General features: G+C 39.8%; 1 protein-coding gene across 1 annotated transcript in view; it reads right to left on the minus strand.

Moving 5' to 3' along the window:
* gjc2 (gap junction protein gamma 2) overlaps window positions 1–18,780 on the minus strand; it is a 199,075-nt gene that overhangs the window by 142,187 nt on the left and 38,108 nt on the right. The window lies entirely within an intron of this gene.

Genomic DNA, 18,780 nt, shown 5'->3' on the forward strand with positions numbered 1-18,780 from the left:
AGCCAAACATTGTTTTCTCGCTGTAATATCTCATACTGCCACTTGGTGGAACCCTCCAGATTAATATAAAGTCTGTTCCCAAGTATAAACAGTTCACAGCTTGTGTAGCAGTAGCATCTGCAGATGCATGTCACATCGTGTGAAGTATAAACCTAGCCAAATAGTGTCCAGCACAGCAGGCATGATGAAGTGAAACTTTGTTAAACATATTCCTGACCTGTCAGCCAAGTTCCCTGAGACGTGACAATAGGTAGGCTATATAAAATGATGAAAAAACAAAAAAGCCTTCATTCACAGCATTGTTGGCAAAGACAAGATCAGTGAATCTTTCTTTACCAACAGATGCCCCACAGCCGCTGGATCCCACAACCCTGTCCAACACCTAGTCTTTGTAAGCAATGAACAGAGTGGAAACAAGAACACACCCCTGACGAACTCCAAAATCAACTGGGAAAAACACAGAGGTTCTGCCTCCACTCTGCACAGCACTCACATTACCAGTGTACAGGCCGGACATGAGCCACAAAATCTCAGGATGTCCAACAGGGTAGTTTGATCAACTGAGCTGAACACTTTTATGAAAACCGACAAAGATTGCAAAGAAATTCTGCCAATATGTGCGCTTATGCTGCATGAAAACCCTCAGATGATCCAAATGGAATCAAAGATTGCTTGCAATGCAAGGAGAATACCCTTACCACCAGCCTGGAGAAGTTCACCCCGGATACCAGAGATCCCTGCAGCCTTCCCTATCCTCAGCTAATTCACCACCTGTGCAATCTCAGTGAAATTGGGTGGTTCACAGCTTATTGGAGGATCAGCCTCAAGAACTGTGGACCTAAAGATATCCAACGTCCTAGCTGGAGGATCAGCTTTAAAAAGCTTCTCAAAAAAGGAAGCCTAGCAGGTCACAGCTGCAGTGTCATCTGTAAGGACCGTTCCGTCAGCCACCTTGACTGCGACTCTCTGAGGAATAGATTCAGATGTGCATAATGCTTTGATTCCTCTGTAAACAGGACATGTGGCACTAGACCATAGATGGTGTGTCACTTGCTCACAGATTCCTCTGTGGTTGAGGACTGCACACCCTCACTACCACCGATATTAACAACTCCTTTGGACAAGTTCTTCCTTCCATCTATCTTCCTCATCCCTTTCTCCTACATCAAAGTCCTATGGCAATGGGCAACATATGAAGATAACTACCACTGGGTGATGGTGTATGTTCTTAGTATGGAACCCGCATGCATGGCAGCGTTGGTGTGATGGATGTTCAGAGGCATAGCCAGGACAAGTGCCTCATCCATGCCCTGCTGACTTGACTAGGCAGCCTTTTTCAAGGACAACACTGCCTACCCCTGATGGGGAGGAGATAATAAAAGGTGTCCTAAACATACTTTGTCCCATCTGTACTCAGGAAACCAAACCTGGCGAGTCACTCCTCTACATTCGGTCAAAAAACTACAAATTCTTTTATTCTAGCTTCTTGGAATGTCCACATACTCATGAATTCGACCATTACTGACAGTCCATCTTGGAAAACAACCCTTGTAGCTTCAGAGCTCCAACGCTACAAGGTGGATATCTTTACACTCAGTGAGACTCTTCTCACTGATGAAGGATTCATCACTGAAACCATAGTCAGATATACTTTCTTCTGGAAAGGCTGACCAATGTCAGAGATGCAGATCCAAGGAATCGACCTTGCTGTCCCAGAGTCCCCCGTTGGCATAAGCTCACACTTGATGACCCTATGCGTTCCACTGGTGAAAGTTTCCCATATGACAATCATTAGTGCTTACGCTCCTGCTCTTGATTCACCCGAGGAAGAAAAGGATAACTTCTATGTTTCCCCTGAAAAAGCAGTCCAGAATGTTCCTGCTTCAAACAAGATTGCTTTACTTGTAGACTTCAACGCACGAGTTGGAAGGAGTTCTGACATTTGGAATAACGTGATTGGGAAACATGGAACTGGAAACATGAACACCAACGGGCTCCATCTCTTATCGTTCTGTGTGGAGCACCAACTATCTATTGCCAACACAATGTTTCAGCACCCCAACAAACACAAGACAATATAGATGCATCCTCAATCAGAGAACTGGCACCTCCTGGACTATATGATTGTCCATCCGTGTGATCTATAGGATTTCTTGATCACATGAGTGATGCGAGGAGCACAATGCTGGACAGACCATAGACTTTTCTGGTCCATCCTCTGCACTGTACTTAGACCACCTACTAGAAGACACATCCCCCAGCCATGCCTCAACATTGCATCCCTTGCAGCCACTGACAACAGAAATGCATTGACAAGTCATCTTCAGACCTAGCTTGAACACATTCAGATCCCATCCATGGATGGTGACATCATGACTACCAATCATCATGCCATCATGATTACCATGGACCTTGGTGCTCACAGCCCTACTGTCCTAGTCTAAGAAAGTCCTTGGATTCTTCAAAAAGAAGAGTCCAGACTGGTTTGAGGAGGTCATAGACAAGATTCTCCCCCTCCTGGATGCCAAGAGCACAGCATTCCAAGCTCATCTTGCAAATCCGTCATCTGTTTTCCTCCTGCAGAAGTGGAAAAAAACGATCAATTACACAGCGCAGACACTGTGAAATCCAGAACAACTGGTGGGTTAACAAGGTCACTGAAATCCAACACTACGCAGGTGAAAACGAGACCTATGAGTTCTACAGTGCCATCAAAGGAATTTATGGTCCTTTTCGACATAATGTAGCTTGTAGATGGTGCGATACTGCTCAAAGACAAACAATATATCTTGGATTGTTGGGCAGAGCACTTTCGAGAATTTTTGAACCAAATGAACCCAGCAAATTCTTCAGTCTTTGTGAGAATCCCCACACTCCCCCAGGTCCCTGAACTAGATGAATGTCCAACTCTCCCCAAAGTCCAAACTGCCATCCAAGACCATAAGAACAAGAAGGCTGCTGGTGAAGACACTATTTATGCTGAAAAATAAAAATATGGGGGACTTAATCTTCTTGTCAAATTGACTGATTTCTTTACTCTGTGCTGGATGCTTGGCAAAATTCCTGGCTCTTGAAAACATGCTCCCATTGTCGTCATCTACAAGAAGAAGGGGGATTGATCAGACTGTGGCAACAGTCGTGTTATTTCCCTGCTTGATGTTGCAGAGAAAACCCTTCACCATGTCATGCTTCCCCGGCTACTTCATCATTTTGCAGACACAGTACTTCCGGAATCACAAGCTGGCTTTCATTCCAAATGCAGCACAATTGACATGATCTTCATCATCCACCAACTCCTACAGAAGGCTCAGGAACACCAACAAAACATCAGCTTTGCCTTTGTCGACCTGCAGGAAGCATTTGGCACTATCAACCATGAGATGCTTTGGGAAATACTCTGTAAGTTTGGATGTCCCCCAAAATTCCTCACTATGCTTCGCCTCTTCCATGAAGGAATGAGGGCGAAGGTCCTTTTTGGTGGGAAACATCTGCTTCCTTCAATATCATGGTTGGTGTCAAGCAAGGCTGTTTCTTTTTCATCATTTACTTTGTCGCTGTCACTCTTCTCTCCAGAAGTGCATTGGACGCCACTGATTGAGTGCAGATCCGGTACCATCTGGATGGCAATATGTTCACCCTATAAAGTCAGCTCACTCAAAAACCTCCTCGACAATCATTTATAAGCTCCAGTATGCTGACAATGTTGCTGGTATAGCTCTTCAACCAGAAAGCCTTAGAGGATCATTGAGTCTTTACAATTAGCCAATTCTTAGATGGGCCAGGAAATCAGCACCTCCAAAACACTGATCCTTCAGACTGCCTTCCAGCACACAGATCATCCAGTGGACATGAAGACTGGCAATAAGACACTGGGGAACACAAAATCCTTCTCCTACCTTGGAAAAAGAAACTGGAAAGCCTAGCCTCCCAGTCTGACTAGCCTCCTTTGCATTTTGCCACTTACAAAAGCATGTCTTCTAAACCGAAATCTCTACATGGCAACCAAGGTTGTGGTATATCACACAGTATGTATATTAACACTCCTTTATGGATGCGAGTCCTGGACTCCCTACCGCAAGCAAATACACACTCTAGAAGTGTTCCATATCCGCTGCCTCTAGATCTTAGGCCTCATTTTGGAGGATAGGGTTCCACACAGTAAAATTCTGAAACACTGGCCATCAAAAAGCATTAAGGCCATGCTGCTCAACCGTGTGCTCTGCTGGACCGGACATGGTATCCGAATGGATGAGTTTCGACTTCCCTCGATGGTCCTGTATGGTGAGCTCACTGAAGGATCCCAACCTCAAGTTGAATCAAAGAAAAGCTGGAAGGACTACTTGAAATGTTCTCTCATGGTCTGCTCCATTTCTACATATGCAGCTTAAAAAACTTGGTGAGGACAGCATGCTTTGGAGACAGACAATAAATGAAGGAATCCATATACTGTATATATATATATATATATATATATATATATATATATATATATATATATATATATATATAAACACACTGTATAGATTTGTTTTCCAGTTGTTCTTCAAATTTAATCAGATGAAATGCAATGAATGACCTAAAATGGTGAAAAGGTAAGCAACAAGCTGCCAGAGGTTTAAATTTAAAGTTTAATATAGTAAAAACTTAATAAAAAGGAAATTTCAAAATATTACAAATGAGCCTTCTTCAGGAAAGAACTAATAGGTTACAACATGCAGATTTTCACAGCATTGAAAGCAAATTAAGCCTTTCAAGTTAAAAAAAGGTGTCCCCATTTCTGTTAATTACTTAAAAATGTCTGTATTAAAGCAGTCTGTGTTACTACACCATCTGAAGTACTACTTGGACAATATTAAAGTGTAGAAAGTTAAAAATTCCAGTGATAATGGCCAGAAAATGGCAATTGACAAATGAAATGAGACAGAGCATTACTCCCCTTGGAAGTGTAGGTCTTTCATTTAGAGAAATTGCAAAAACATTCAAAGTGTCAGTGAGTACAATGTCTACACAATCCAAAAATAATTGAGAACTGGAAGAAACTCTGATAAGAAGAGATCTAGCAGACACAAAGCAGACAAGTTTCTGAGAGTCACCAGCTTGCATGATAGCCCAGCACAACAGCTTCAAGCACAGTGGTTGAAAAAAGAAAGCCTCAGTTTCTACTGTGAAGAAGAGACTTTGTGCTCCAGGTTTGACAGGATGAGTGGCAGTAAGAAAGCCATTTCTTACAGAATAAAATAGGGTCGGGTCTTGGAATATTACTGGACTACTGTAGACTGGAAGAAAGTCTTATGGGCCAATGAATACAAATTTGAAATCTTCATTTGATCACACAGGTTGTTTGTATGCCATCAAGTTGGTGAATTATGGTTCCTCAGTGTGTGATACCAACTGTCAAACATGGAGGAGGAGTTGTGATGGTTTGGGGTTCTTCTGCTGGTGGCAGAGTTGGTGAATTTCCCAGTGTGACTGGCATTCTGAGTCAAAAGGGTTACCACAGTTTGGATGTTGTATCTGAAAAAGGTGGTGATTCAAAAATTTTAATAAAATTTTGTACACTTAATAATTCCTTGACTTATTTTTTATTTGTCATTGTTTATTTGTTCCATGCCTTGATATCTTGAAAAGTGAAGGCATTAAACTGCATGCATTTCACTAAAAACTGAAATGCTCTAAAAGGTGCCAGTGGTAGACCTGTCAATTCTGGTATTCTATGGCAAATGTCAATCGAGCTCCATGGAGCCAGGCAGTGAGCACAAGGCCCACTAGAGGACGTCATGCCCTCAGGCCATCCTCATGAAGTCTGTTTCTAATTGTTTGGTCAGAGACATTCACAGCAGTGGCCTACTGGAGGTCATTTTGTAGGGCTCTGGCAGTACTCATACTGTTCCTCCTTGTCCAAAGGAGCAGATATCGGTCCTGCTAATGGGTTAAGGACCTTCTATGGCCCTGTCCAGCTCTCCTAGAGTAACTGCCTGTCTCCTGTAATCTCCTCCATGCCCTTGAGACTGTGATGGGAGACGCAGCAAACCTTCTGGCAATGGCATGTATTGATGTGCCATCCTGGAGAAGTTGGACTATCTGTGCAACCTCTGTAGAGTCCAGATATCACCTTGTGCTACCAGTAGTGACACTGACCAAAGCCAAATGAAAAACTAATGAAAAAACAGAAAAGATGAGCAAGGGAAAATGTCAGTGGCTTCCACCTGTTAAACCATTCCTGTTTTGGGGGTTGTCTCATTGTTGCCCCTCTAGTTCACCTGTTGTTAATTTCTGATTAACAACCCCCTCTGCTACTTAACTGACCAGATCAGTATCCCAGAAGTTTCACTGACTTGATGCTATACTTTGATTAAAAAGTGTTCCTTTAATTTTTTTCAGCAGTATATATATATATATATATATATATATATATATATATATATATATATATATATATTATGACTCCTAGGTTCTTATTTTGAAACCTCTGGGCATACATCACCCCTGAACTGTACACCAGGACAAAGAACACACTCAGGGAGATGTTAGGTGAGTAAAGAAGCACTTTATACTTCTTAACACATGGGTACATGGGTGTGATATCCAACCAAACAGACAAGTTTAAAATGTGTTCAGTAATTTCCAGATAGACAGCAGATTTATTCTATCAAACAACAAATTTTACTTTTAAACAATAACAGGGACAAAAATAGGAGACGTTCTTCTTTCCTTTTCAAAGAAGCATTGTCTTCTACAGTTTTCTCCAAATTAAGCACCAGCAAGAATGTCAGGTTTGTCACATTAAATTTATCCAAAACAGAGCTAATTAATCATGCTTACTGTATTATCACAATAATGTAGCCATATTCAGAACACAAACACAAAAACAAAAAAAAAACTAAATTAATGTGGAATTAACACCACAAACTGCTGGAAAAATGGAGAAAAAAAATCTCAGCACCCTCAGAAATTGACAGCTTCCTATTTTTAATACATTTACAAAAGCATTTGACGCTTCAGTAGACATCATCTTTGCATTGCTACGTTTGAAATTATACCAAATGGAACACACATTCACAATGATTATTCAGATTTTTATGTCTTTTTTTGCTATACAACTTCCTAATTTCACCCAGCTTTAAGAACTTCCCTTTAATTTACAGTGGTTTAAGGATGTGCTTTATAAGGTAAATTTCAATTTATACACAATTTATTGAAACAGATTCTAAAATTAGTTTTCCGGATGATTTTGCAATTGCAAAACCTGAACCTCACTTAAAAGAGTTTCTTTGGCCATTTTAAGATTTTGTTTTGGGTGGAAACACGTTATATTGCTGCCTAAAGCTTCAGTTATACCATGCTTATATGTGGTGTTAAATGTACTTTACTGCACACCAGTAAAGTGAATTCTACTTGTTCCTCTCATTTATACCATCGCAGAGGAGCACAGTGCATTTTTATAAAAATGTGACATGCTACATGGTTTCTTCACTAAGATACACTAAAATGCGCCTTTGTACACATTATTATTTTCTTGACAAGAAAATTTCATCATACCAGAAGTGTGCCCTCTCCCCATTTCTACCTACCAACCACCCTTTCTTTTATCTTGATTTATGCCAAAGAAGAAGAGGATTCATTAAGCACTCCCTAAGCGGCATTAAGTTTTAAGTTTCATTTCTCTCTCCAATTGAATCTTTAATCTTGCATATTCAAGGTTTTCATCATAATTGTCAAAGCTGGGGATCATACTACCAGAAAATGTCTGGAAGCTCAAAAAATGTCTGCATGCTGCAGGAAATGGTTTTATTTTTTTCCCAGTAGAAATCTTTATTTAAATACTAACTCATAGGCAGATGCATGTGGAATTAAAGTATTTAGGTTTTTTCCAGACAGTACTAAACATCATTCTTCTTATGTCAACAGAATTAACTTTCCTGGAAGTGAACATGGAAATGCATTTCAAATTCTATTTCACAGGAAATGTTTTACTCACCAGTTGTGCTTTGCCTTCTGAAATGTGAGAAACTACAACTTTATTTGGTGGGATCAACTCAAGTATTCTATAACATACTGAATTATTACTTTGATAATGCTCTTCTTATTAAATTTCCAAAAAAACTTACATCTTAGAATTTGCTATCTTTCTTTTTGCTTTTGTGGAGGAGTCGCGCTTCTGCACAGGGGCTACAAATATTTTAGTGGAGAACAGGACAGTTCTCAGGCTTTAAGTTGCACTTAAATACACCAACTTGTATTTTCATTCCAGTATAACTGGGTCAGTAACGCTAAAGCAGTGTTTCCCAAACTCGGTCCTGGTGAACCCCTGTGGCTGCAGGTTTTTGTTCCAGCCAGCTTCTGTTTTTAATTGAAAACTCCTGGGCTAATTAAGTGAACTGATATTTCCCAAGTTATGTGTTTAGGGAACAATATAGAAATTAGAAAACTCAGTTTGCTTAAAAAAAAAAATTAAAATGTACCAAGCAGTTATATAGGAATAATGTTTTTTTTTCTTTTTAACAGTATTTTCATCTTGATTTTCATTCTACTTTTCTAGGTCTTCTAATTGTTTAACTGATCCATTATTTACTAATTAGTAGGTCTGACTTTAAAGTAGTTGCAGCCTTTGATTATTCCGTGTTGTTTGCCTGGGTGTCTGATCTACTCGTTTTAAATTGTCATTATTAAGATACAATGAAGAGGGAAAAACTGCACAAAGAAATGACAAAGTATAATGCATTCAACAAAAGACAGTTAAGCATTTAAATCTATAGCAAAAGCAGAAATATTTCTAAATGTCTTATAAATGTAAAAACCATGCTGCTGTGCTTTTCTGAATGTCGAATAAAAGAAAAAAAAAAACCAGCTAATTAAATGAGATCAGTGCTATCAGGTGTTGTCAATGATTAGGAATCTGGTTGGAATAAAAACCTGCAGCCACAGGGGTTCACCAGGACCGAGTTTGGGAAACACTGTGCTAAAGGAATGATGTGTCCCATAATCATGTAGGAAGCCTTACAGACAGTAGTATAATTTAAAAAGTTAGGAGGACAATAGTTAGCAGAAGAGAAGTCCTCCAGCCCAATAGGTAGCATGATATATATACTGTACCTTTTGTCTTATAAAAGGCCTCTCCACCTTCTTAGGTACTGTAGGTTACCTGAGGCTTACCTGGCTCTTTGATTGAGACCTTGTGTACAGTATGACAGGGACACCTGGAGCTACTAGGGAAGTTCTATAAAAACAATCCTAAAACTTCAAAAGCACCATATGAACTGCTTCTAGCTGAGCGTGGAGCTAGAAGATTAATTACAGAGACAAGCATTCGACTTGCATAGGTTAAAAAGTGACAGGAGGGAGAGACAGAGTGGATGGTGAGAGCTACAGGAAATCTTAGATAAGGTACCATATGAGAAGCAAGTGGACAACACTGTGTAGGAAAAGTCACATTGGCTGTAGCTTTTTTATTTGTTTGTTTACTCATATATTATGTTCTCTACGTAACATTTTTTCTCTTCCATTATATATTTATTTTTATTAAACAAATCTCTTTTTATTTATTATGGTGTCCTTAGCATAATTTCTATTCTGAGATGTTTCCGGAGCTCCACCTTGTGACTACATTTTCTAATTCAGTATATCACTTAGAGGAGGAAGTAAATGACTAATTATATCAATATACTGTATAGACTATATTAATATTGTATATGCTTTACTTATTATAATTGAATTTTTTAAAATTTCAAAAAACAATTAGGAGATTATATAGTACACTCATTCATTTGTTATGAAAACAACCCCATTTTGTTTTTTTAATGGTATACACACATTTCAAAGAGATTTGTATTCAATACTCAAGTATAAGATCAAAATGATATGCAATTTGCTTATGTAGCACCCTCCTAGTTGGCTATAGTAGTGAACTCAGAAGTGTTTACTTGACGCTAAGTGCATGTGTGGCTTTCGCCGCCACAGGAGAGCGGGAAGGGCACTCACGCGCCAAGCAGGTGGACGCCTCACCTGTAGAAGAGAAAAACGCAGCCGCGCAGTCGGGTTTTTTTTTTTAAGCGATACAGAGCTTGGTGATAAGGACTTTTTGGAGGACCGCCACAGAGGCACAGCTGGCACGAAATACGTCTGACATGATTTATCCCAGAAGGAGAAAATGAAAAAAATCAGTGTCAGAAATATCACAGGAGGCAACACCTAATCGGGGAACGCAAATAAATCCCGCATTAAGACGAAGCTGCTTGCATCATCCCAGACGGGGCTGTGAGATTCCTGTGTTTAACCAAGGAGGAAAATGAGAAGTGCGGGGAAAAGTTCTGGAAGGACACCGTGAGTACACGTGAAGTTATGTACTGCATATGAGCTCCAACTAAGCACGCCAACGATTTTTTTTATAATAATAATAATAATAATAAATTTTATTTATATTGCACTTTATATTTTAGCAATCCCAAAGTGCTACAGAGTAAAAATAGAATAATAAAATAAAAAAAAAAGAACAGACAAATTCAGTTAAGTTGAACTGTGATAATATCCCATAAGCGGTGTGTTTAAATAAATGTGTTTTATGTTTTTTTTTTTTTGTTTGTTTGTTGTTTTCTATCCATGATTGTGTGAAGTGTTTACAAATCATTACTTTGAAATAGTGTAACAATTATAAATAATAATTGTTTCATTGGACCCATTGGTTATTAAAATTTATTGGGAGGTGTTTAATGTGGATCCCACCAGTGAAATTTCATCCTATGTCATAGGTAACGTGCCAGTTTTTTTTTTTTTTGGTGGGAGGGCTACATTTGTGGGGGCTCGTCCGGGATTATTATTATTATTAAAAAAAAAAAAGGTTGTTTTGGTGGGCACTAATGTGATAAATACTGTTCCTGTATAGCATGATGTGTTTTCTGCCTTTCTGAAGTTACTTGTGCTCGACTGTGCAGTTTTGTATATATATTTTTCCACTTCCAAACTTGTTTGTTTGTTTATTGATGAAGTTTGTACAATATGAATGTATGTGAGATTATTGCTTGGTGTAAAGAGAAGAATGTTGCGCTTGAGAATGCTGTTGTTTTAAGCAATGTGCCACTGGACATTACAGACACAATTATATATTGGGTGCTAGACACAGTTAAGGGAACTGGAAAGACAAAAGTGCATGGTCGATGCAGTGATAAAACAGGTAGGGAGCAATTTGTCTTAGTAGAGACTTCTAAAAAGGTTTCTGAAATTTCTTTCCCAACTTTTATTGGAATTCCTGATGAAATAGTCCCATGGTCCACTCCAGTACTTAGTGCTACATCCCCTTCATCTGGCAGTAGTAAAGGTGAAGAGTTCCATACTAAGCTTATGTCTTTCTTGAAACAAGAGGGAAAATCTTTAGCTGACATACAGAATGTAGCTTCCCCAGCTCTCACACTTAACACTGAGTTAGTTAGCACAATTAATTCACTAGTTCAGAAATGCCAAACTGCCTCACCAGTAGAAGCACAGAATTACAGGAAACTGCGCACATTTTCTGGACTGACTCCTACACCAAATGGGGTGGAAGACTATGAGGTATGGGCTGAACACACTACACATATTCTCGAAGAATGGCAGTGTTCTGACAATGTGAAGAAACAGAGGCTAGTGGAATGCCTTAGAACAGTGGTCCCAACCTTTTTGACAGCAAGGACCACTTTATTAGATGCAAATTTTTCCACGTACCGGTCGGGGGGGGGGGGGGGGGGGGGGTGTGTGGGGGGGTGAGGGGTGGTCTTTGGTTGGGCGGGGGCAGTTTTATACACAATTTACATAACATTTCTATTATTATTAAAGTTATTAAGCAGTTTGCATACATTTGCAATCTGAGATTTTTCTTCTTTTTTTGCATATAACAAAGACATATGCTTTACATTTGCCAATCCAACAGATTGCACATCACAAACATTCACACTGCAATCTTTTTTTCGTGTCTGCCGTTTCTATAGGAGGGTGACAATGAGTTAAATTCCAATGGATGTTTTTCAAATGTTGACAAGCAATAAGCAAAAGGAATCAATGAAAACCACAGACAACAAAAACAGAAAAAAAAAAAAAACAGTACGAAGAAAGTTCGAAGAAAGAATTTTTTTTACAATGTTTCTGTTTGGGGATCGTTGTGCAAACGTGCACATCTGAGCTGCGACCACAGATCTAACTGCTCTGAGGATGATTCATTCAGGCATTTCAAGGTCACTTCGTTGTAATGAAAGCATCTGCTGAATGTACTTCGTAGTAACGCGATTTCTATAGACTCGTGTCATATGGGGAAACTGTCGGGACCGTAACAATACTTTGTTGTAATACTCTCTCACCTCGGTCTCTCTCCTCTCTCTGCACTGCTGCAAAGCCCCGCCCACCAAGCGTTCTGAAAAGTCTGAGTGAGTTGCCGTTGCCGGCAGTTCTCTCGCGGCTCGGCTGTCACACGGCTGCGGACCGGTAGTGGGCCGCGGACCGGGGGTTGGGGACCCCTGCCTTAGAGGGCCCGCAGCAGATATTGTGAGGTTTGTGAAGGTTGAAAATCCTTGAGCTACTTCTTGTGACTACCTGAAGGCTTTAGATACAGCATTTGGTCCTACAGAGAATGCATCTGATCTGATGGTGAAGTTCAGAAATACCTTCCAAGAAAAAGGGGAAAAGCTCTCTGTGTATATAATCAAGCTAGATAAGATTCTACACAGTGTTCTGCAAAAAGGGGGACTGAAGTCTTCTGAAATGAATCGCCTTCGTATTGATCAAATAATTCGAGGAGCTCTTCCAGATGACATGGTGGCACTTAGGTTGAGAATGACGCACAAGTTTTGTGAACCACCTCCTTTCACTGAACTTCTAAAAGAAGTGAGAGAAGAAGAGAGCATGATTCATAATAGAAGTACTGTTCAGGCCAGTGTAACTGTGTCCTCCGTGGCCTCTGACAAAACAGATTCAGCTGACTCTGAGGTTGAGCTGCTAAAGAAAGAAATTAGGGGACTGAGAAGTGAAATGGCTCGTCTACTGTCTGCTGCTGTTGCTCCAGTGACATCAGACACTCCCAAAATGCATAGCTTAGATGCCACTACAGGGAAAAGTGCTCTAAGCAAAGCAGGCGGTGGAGAAAACATTTTCTGCTATAAATGTGGAGAGGATGGCCACTTTAAACAGGACTGTGCAAATGAGGAGAACTTGAGAAAAGTGAATCAACGACTCATTAAAATGAGAAGGGTGACGGGAAACTACCCCGGGGCTCAGTAGAGGAATGGGCTGAAGCTCCTGAAAAGACACGTTCCACCCAGTGCAATGAACTAAACAAAAAGACAGCTGTGCTCCCATCAGGGCTAGTTGGGCCTAGCGCTATCCTTCCTATACAGATAGAGGGCATTTATGCTAAAGCTTTACTTGATAGTGGGTCTCAAGTTACTCTTCTCTATCGATCCTTTTATGAGAGGTACCTTAAGCATCTACCTTTAATGGAAATTGGAAATTTGGAGATATGGGGTTTAAGTTCTCAGCAATACCCTTATGATGGATGTTTGTCTTTGAGGCTCGAGTTTCCAGGATCTGTAACTGGAGTAACTGAGGCCATTGATGCACTGGTGCTGGTGTGTCCGGATCCAGTAATGAAGGGTGAAGCATCCATTCTAGTAGGAACAAATACATCCGTGGTGAAAAAACTGATTGAGGCATGCAAGCAAAAGGTTGGGAAAGATTTCATGAACACTTTAGTGGTTCATCCCGTCATGAAAGACCCATTTGAAAGGGTCATGAGGATAACAGCTGACCAGACTGATGATTTAAGCCAAGGTACAGTGTGGTTTTCGCACCCAAAGCCTGTCATATTGTCTCCTGGTGAGACGGCAAGAGTTAGGGGGATTCTAAAATATTTAGTAAAACTTTCCTAGTGGATCATCCTGAAGAGCCACGGTTTCCTGAGGCATTATTGGTGAGGCCAGAAGTGCAGAACACTCCAGTTGAACACTCAAGAAGGATCTCAGTCACTGTTCGGAAAATGTCCAATCAGGCTGTTACTTTGAAGTGGGGTATGCCAATTGCTCACATCTTCCCAGTAGAGGTTGTGCCACATATTTCCTCCCCTGGCGAGATGACTGCTGAGAATCAGTTGACCTTGGACTCCTTTGATTTTAGTGATTCTTCTCTGCCCAGAGATTGGAAGGAAAGACTAGCTCAAAAGCTGCTGGAGAGGAAAGATGTTTTCTCCTGTCATGAATTTGATATGGGCTGTGCTAAGAGTGCTCAACACGAAATCAGGCTAACTGCAAAATAGTTTTCAGTTTGTTTAACTTGTGAATTTTTCCAAAATGTTGCTTATAGTATACAGTATTTGGTTTCCAGTGTTATACAATGTGACTAATGTATTTCCCCTTCGTTATGAGGACACAACGATTTTTTTGGTGGGGGGAGAGTGTAGCACCCTCCTAGTTGGGTATAGTAGTGAACTCAGAAGTGTTTACTTGACGCTAAGTGCACGCGTGGCTTTCACCGCCACAGGAGAGCGGGAAGGGCACTCACGCGCCAAGCAGGTGGACGCCTCACCTGTTGAAGAGAAAAACGCAGCCGCGCAGTCGGGGTTTTTTTTTTAAGCGATACAGAGCTCGGTGATAAGGACTTTTTGGAGGACCGCCACAGAGGCACAGCTGGCACGAAATACGTCTGATATGATTTATCCCAGAAGGAGAAAATGAAAATAAGCAGTGTCAGAAATATCACAGGAGGCAACAACTAATCGGGGAACGCAAATAAATCCCGCATTAAGACGAAGCTGCTTGCATCATCCCAGACGGAGCTGTGAGATTCCTGTGTTTAACCAAGGAGGAAAATGAGAAGTGCGGGGAAAAGTTCTGGAAGGACACCGTGAGTACACGTGAAGTTATGTACTGCATATGAGCTCCAACTAAGCGCGCCAATGATTTTTTTATAGATATATATATACCTATATATTTATTGTTGAATTCTATGTGTGAACCTTTGTTGTGTTGTAACTCAGACAAATTCAGTTAAGTTGAACTGTGATAATATCCCATAAGCAGTGTGTTTAAATAAATGTTTTTTATGTTTTTTTTTTTGTTTGTTTGTTGTTTTCTATCCATGATTGTGTGAAGTGTTTACAAATCTTTACTTTGAAATAGTGTAACAATTATAAATAATAATTGTTTCATTGGACCCATTGGTTATTAAAATTTATTGGGAGGTGTTTAATGTGGATCCCACCAGTGAAATTTCATCCTATGTCATAGGTAACGTGCCAGTTTTTTTTTTTTGGTGGGAGGGCTACACTTATTTTTAGAGTTGTGGATTAATATAATGCACTAAAAGATAAGCAATTTCTTCATTAAATCTAATTATACTATATCAATGCATAACAATTAATTTTATTCATTTTTCAATGATCTCTTTAGTTAAAGAGATGTGGAAATTTACGTTATTAATAAAGCAAGAAAATAACCAATTTAGGTGTGGAATAAAGACTATTATGTACCATAATTATTATTAACAGTTCCTTTTCTATTGAACCACATTATTATGTAACAGGATTGGGTAACACTTTACATTACTTTTACTTTACTTATGTTTTTTTCTGATAAAACAGAATGACATAGCTGTAACTTTTCCGAAGAGGAAGTGTAAAATGAAAAAGATGAAAATAAGAAAAGCAGCAAGCATAAGTGGAATGTTGTTGAATATGTTGAAGGCAGCGGAGGGTCCATGAGTTGAACAGTTAACAGACCTGTGCAACATGATTGCTTGTTAAAGGAATTTTCCTAAAAACTAGAAAACAAGTGTACTCATTCCTGTTAGCAGTTCAGGTCATTTTAAGTGATCAACCTTTTGGAGGTAATGAATTAAGTTGAGACAGCACTAGAGAAAAGAATCAAGGAATAAGTGTAGGTTAGCAAAACATAATTAGGTTTCACCTATGGGAAGGGAGAAATGGATGTAATCTTTGCTGTATACAAATTCAGGAAAAACATCAGGTGAAGGGTGATAGTGTGCTGTGAAGAATGCATTGAGAAAGTTAGGTGTGGATGAATGGTTATTGTCAGTGGTGATGTATGAGAAGGCATGAATGCAATTGGTATGTATAAGTATGTATTGGTGGTTGTAGCAGTAAATTGGGATAATAAAAGTTTGGAGTTGATTGTGAGTCTGCACTAGGGGTCAATTCTCAGTCTGTTGCTTTTCCCAATAGTGGAGACAATGGTGACGAGAGAGGTGTCTTGAGGACTGGCGTACAAGGAGCTCTTACTGATAGAAAAGCAAAGTGGAATTGAAAGAGGAGATTCTGAAAGGTAAATGAAAAAGAGATCAAGGTAATGATTGAAGAAGAAGGAGCAGGTGGAATAAAAGAGGTAAGTGCATGGCCATGTGGTTTGTGTACTAGAGGTGTTTGTGAGGTTAACATAAAAGAGGGAATTATGAAAAATTAGTGTGCAGGCAGCAACTGTAATCTTTGCGCAAAGCCTGCAAAAGGGGTGCAGGATTCTGTTATAGTAGGTAAAAATTGAGATATCAGAAATGGGGCTGTTTTGGAGGAAGAAGAAAACATGCTAAGTGCTGAGAGAGGTGCAGGAATAGCACATATAACAAGAGTGAGGGATGCATAGAAGAAATGGGAGAGTTCCTCATTCTGAACAAGTCTTTCTGAGATTGAAAAGAATGGGTTTTGAAAGCTGTATGAAAAGTAGTATGTTGAATAGAAATGTGAAGAGTAGTATGCCGAATGGAAGTAAAATGTGGAATATGAAACATGAAGTAAAGTTGGAAAGAATGGAGATGAGAATGACCTGATGGATGTGAGGTGTGACATGGAATGAGAAAAAGATTAATTCTGAGTTGAGAGAAAGTCATGTGAAAGTGATAGGTGTTGTTCTAAGAAGATACAGACTCAGGTGGTTCAAGCATGTGGAGTAAAAGGCAAGGGATGACTGTGAGAAGAGGCATACTGTAATAGAAGGGGAAAGGTATGTGGCCCAGAGGATGGCTGAGGAACACAAGATTGGAAGTGGTGGCAGATAACATGAAAAGAATGGGTTTAACATTAGAGAATGTCCAGGACCATGGAGAGTAGGGAAACTGGATATCTTGGGTAAACCCTAAAACCAGTAATAATGACAATAAAGTAAGTGATGGGTGTATCCAATGCTCTTAAAGTGTGTCAGATATTACAAGTGGAAGAGGAATTCAACCCAGAGAACTTGCCTTGTTTGAGAGAAGAGAGAAATGTAGTTGTGGCAGTGAATCAATAATAGCAGTAAAAAAAAAAAATCTTTATGACCTGGGACAAGTGAAAAGTGATTTTGGTAGTGTTAAGACCTCATTTTGCATATGCAGATGATATGTGTCACATATGTGTGTCAGAGTTCTCCTCACAGGCTTGATCGAGGTATGTAATTACCTGCTGGGGCAAAAGGGGGTGCTGCCATTAACGTTCTCTTCTCCTTCTTCTCTCCCACAGTTCTGAGAAACCACCCAAAGAGGGCACTTAGCCACCCCCTCAGGGACCCATGCCAAAAAAAACCCAGCTGGCTGGATGAAAGTGTCTTTCTCTCAGAGAGCAAACAGCTGGATGGAGATCCCAAAGGAATGGCATGTTATTATTACAGAGAAGCCATAATTCTTATTTTGTTGTTTTGAGCCAGAGTGGCCATTTATGTCCTTAGTTAAAGCACTATTTGTGTCAGAAGTCCTTAAATTAATTGGGATAACCGGTGGGTGTCCCAACATTTCTTTGTTGCCTGTCCTGTCCTTCCTAACCCAGCATCAGAACTAGGTCCCTGCTCTCTCTATATCAACTCAGCCCGAGTCTGATTCTGCTCTCAAGGAAACCCCTGCCACCTATGGTGTGTCTATTAAACAAAGGGCCTGAGTTCCTCTACTCCAAGGGAAAATTCTAGTGCCAGACTTTAAGCATTATAGTCAGGGGTGCACATAACTTTTTCAGTGAGTTACTCAAGTGAGTACCATCAGATGGAGTTTGGTACGCAATTCAATTCAAAGAGCTTTATTGGCATGATCATATACAGTTTTGCCAAAGAAATTGAAAAAAATGAAATAAAACAATTTCTATAACAGATTTAACAGTAAGGTAAAGAATTAGGGTAAAACATAAATACAGATACAACAACAACAATAATAAAATAAAAATATAGTAGCAACTTAAAAAGAGGTAAGAATCAGAAATACCTGATCACTCTATACAGAGTAAGGTTTTAATAAGTGCAACCTTCCTCATTGTCCTCCTCGCTGTCTACCTCACAGTCCTCTATTTCAGCTTCCTGCATGGTAGATGATGATGCTGCAGATGCATCTCCCTCTCCTTGGTTAAGCCTCCGCTTAGCTGTCTCCATCCACTGGTTTTGGGTCAAATGCCTCTGTGGTCTTCTTTGACTGGTGGATGTGCATTAGGGCCATGAGGCGAGCATGTGACAGACAAGATCTGTGCTTGTTTTTTATTATGTTAAGATTTGAGAATCCACTCTCACAGGCTGCACTGCTCAAAGGCAGTGTAAGAGACAGTTTAACCAATTTGACAATGTTGGAGTAAAGATCTGGATTGCTTGTATTTATTATCTGTATTATTTATTGCCAAGCATTTCCCTGTTTGCATTAAGCGCATCCATTCCGTGACAGTTGTGTCTTTGTCAAGACTCAGTGTTGCTTCATAATTCTGAAGAATGGTACAAACTGTTGTGTTGCCAAAACAATGTAAATCTTGTATTTCCTGAGGCCAAGTTGAAGGATCAAATGCTAAGAAATGATAACATGACTTCAGTGAAT

Source organism: Erpetoichthys calabaricus, chromosome 6 (assembly GCF_900747795.2).
Source record: "Erpetoichthys calabaricus chromosome 6, fErpCal1.3, whole genome shotgun sequence".
NCBI classification, from domain to species: domain Eukaryota; kingdom Metazoa; phylum Chordata; class Cladistia; order Polypteriformes; family Polypteridae; genus Erpetoichthys; species Erpetoichthys calabaricus.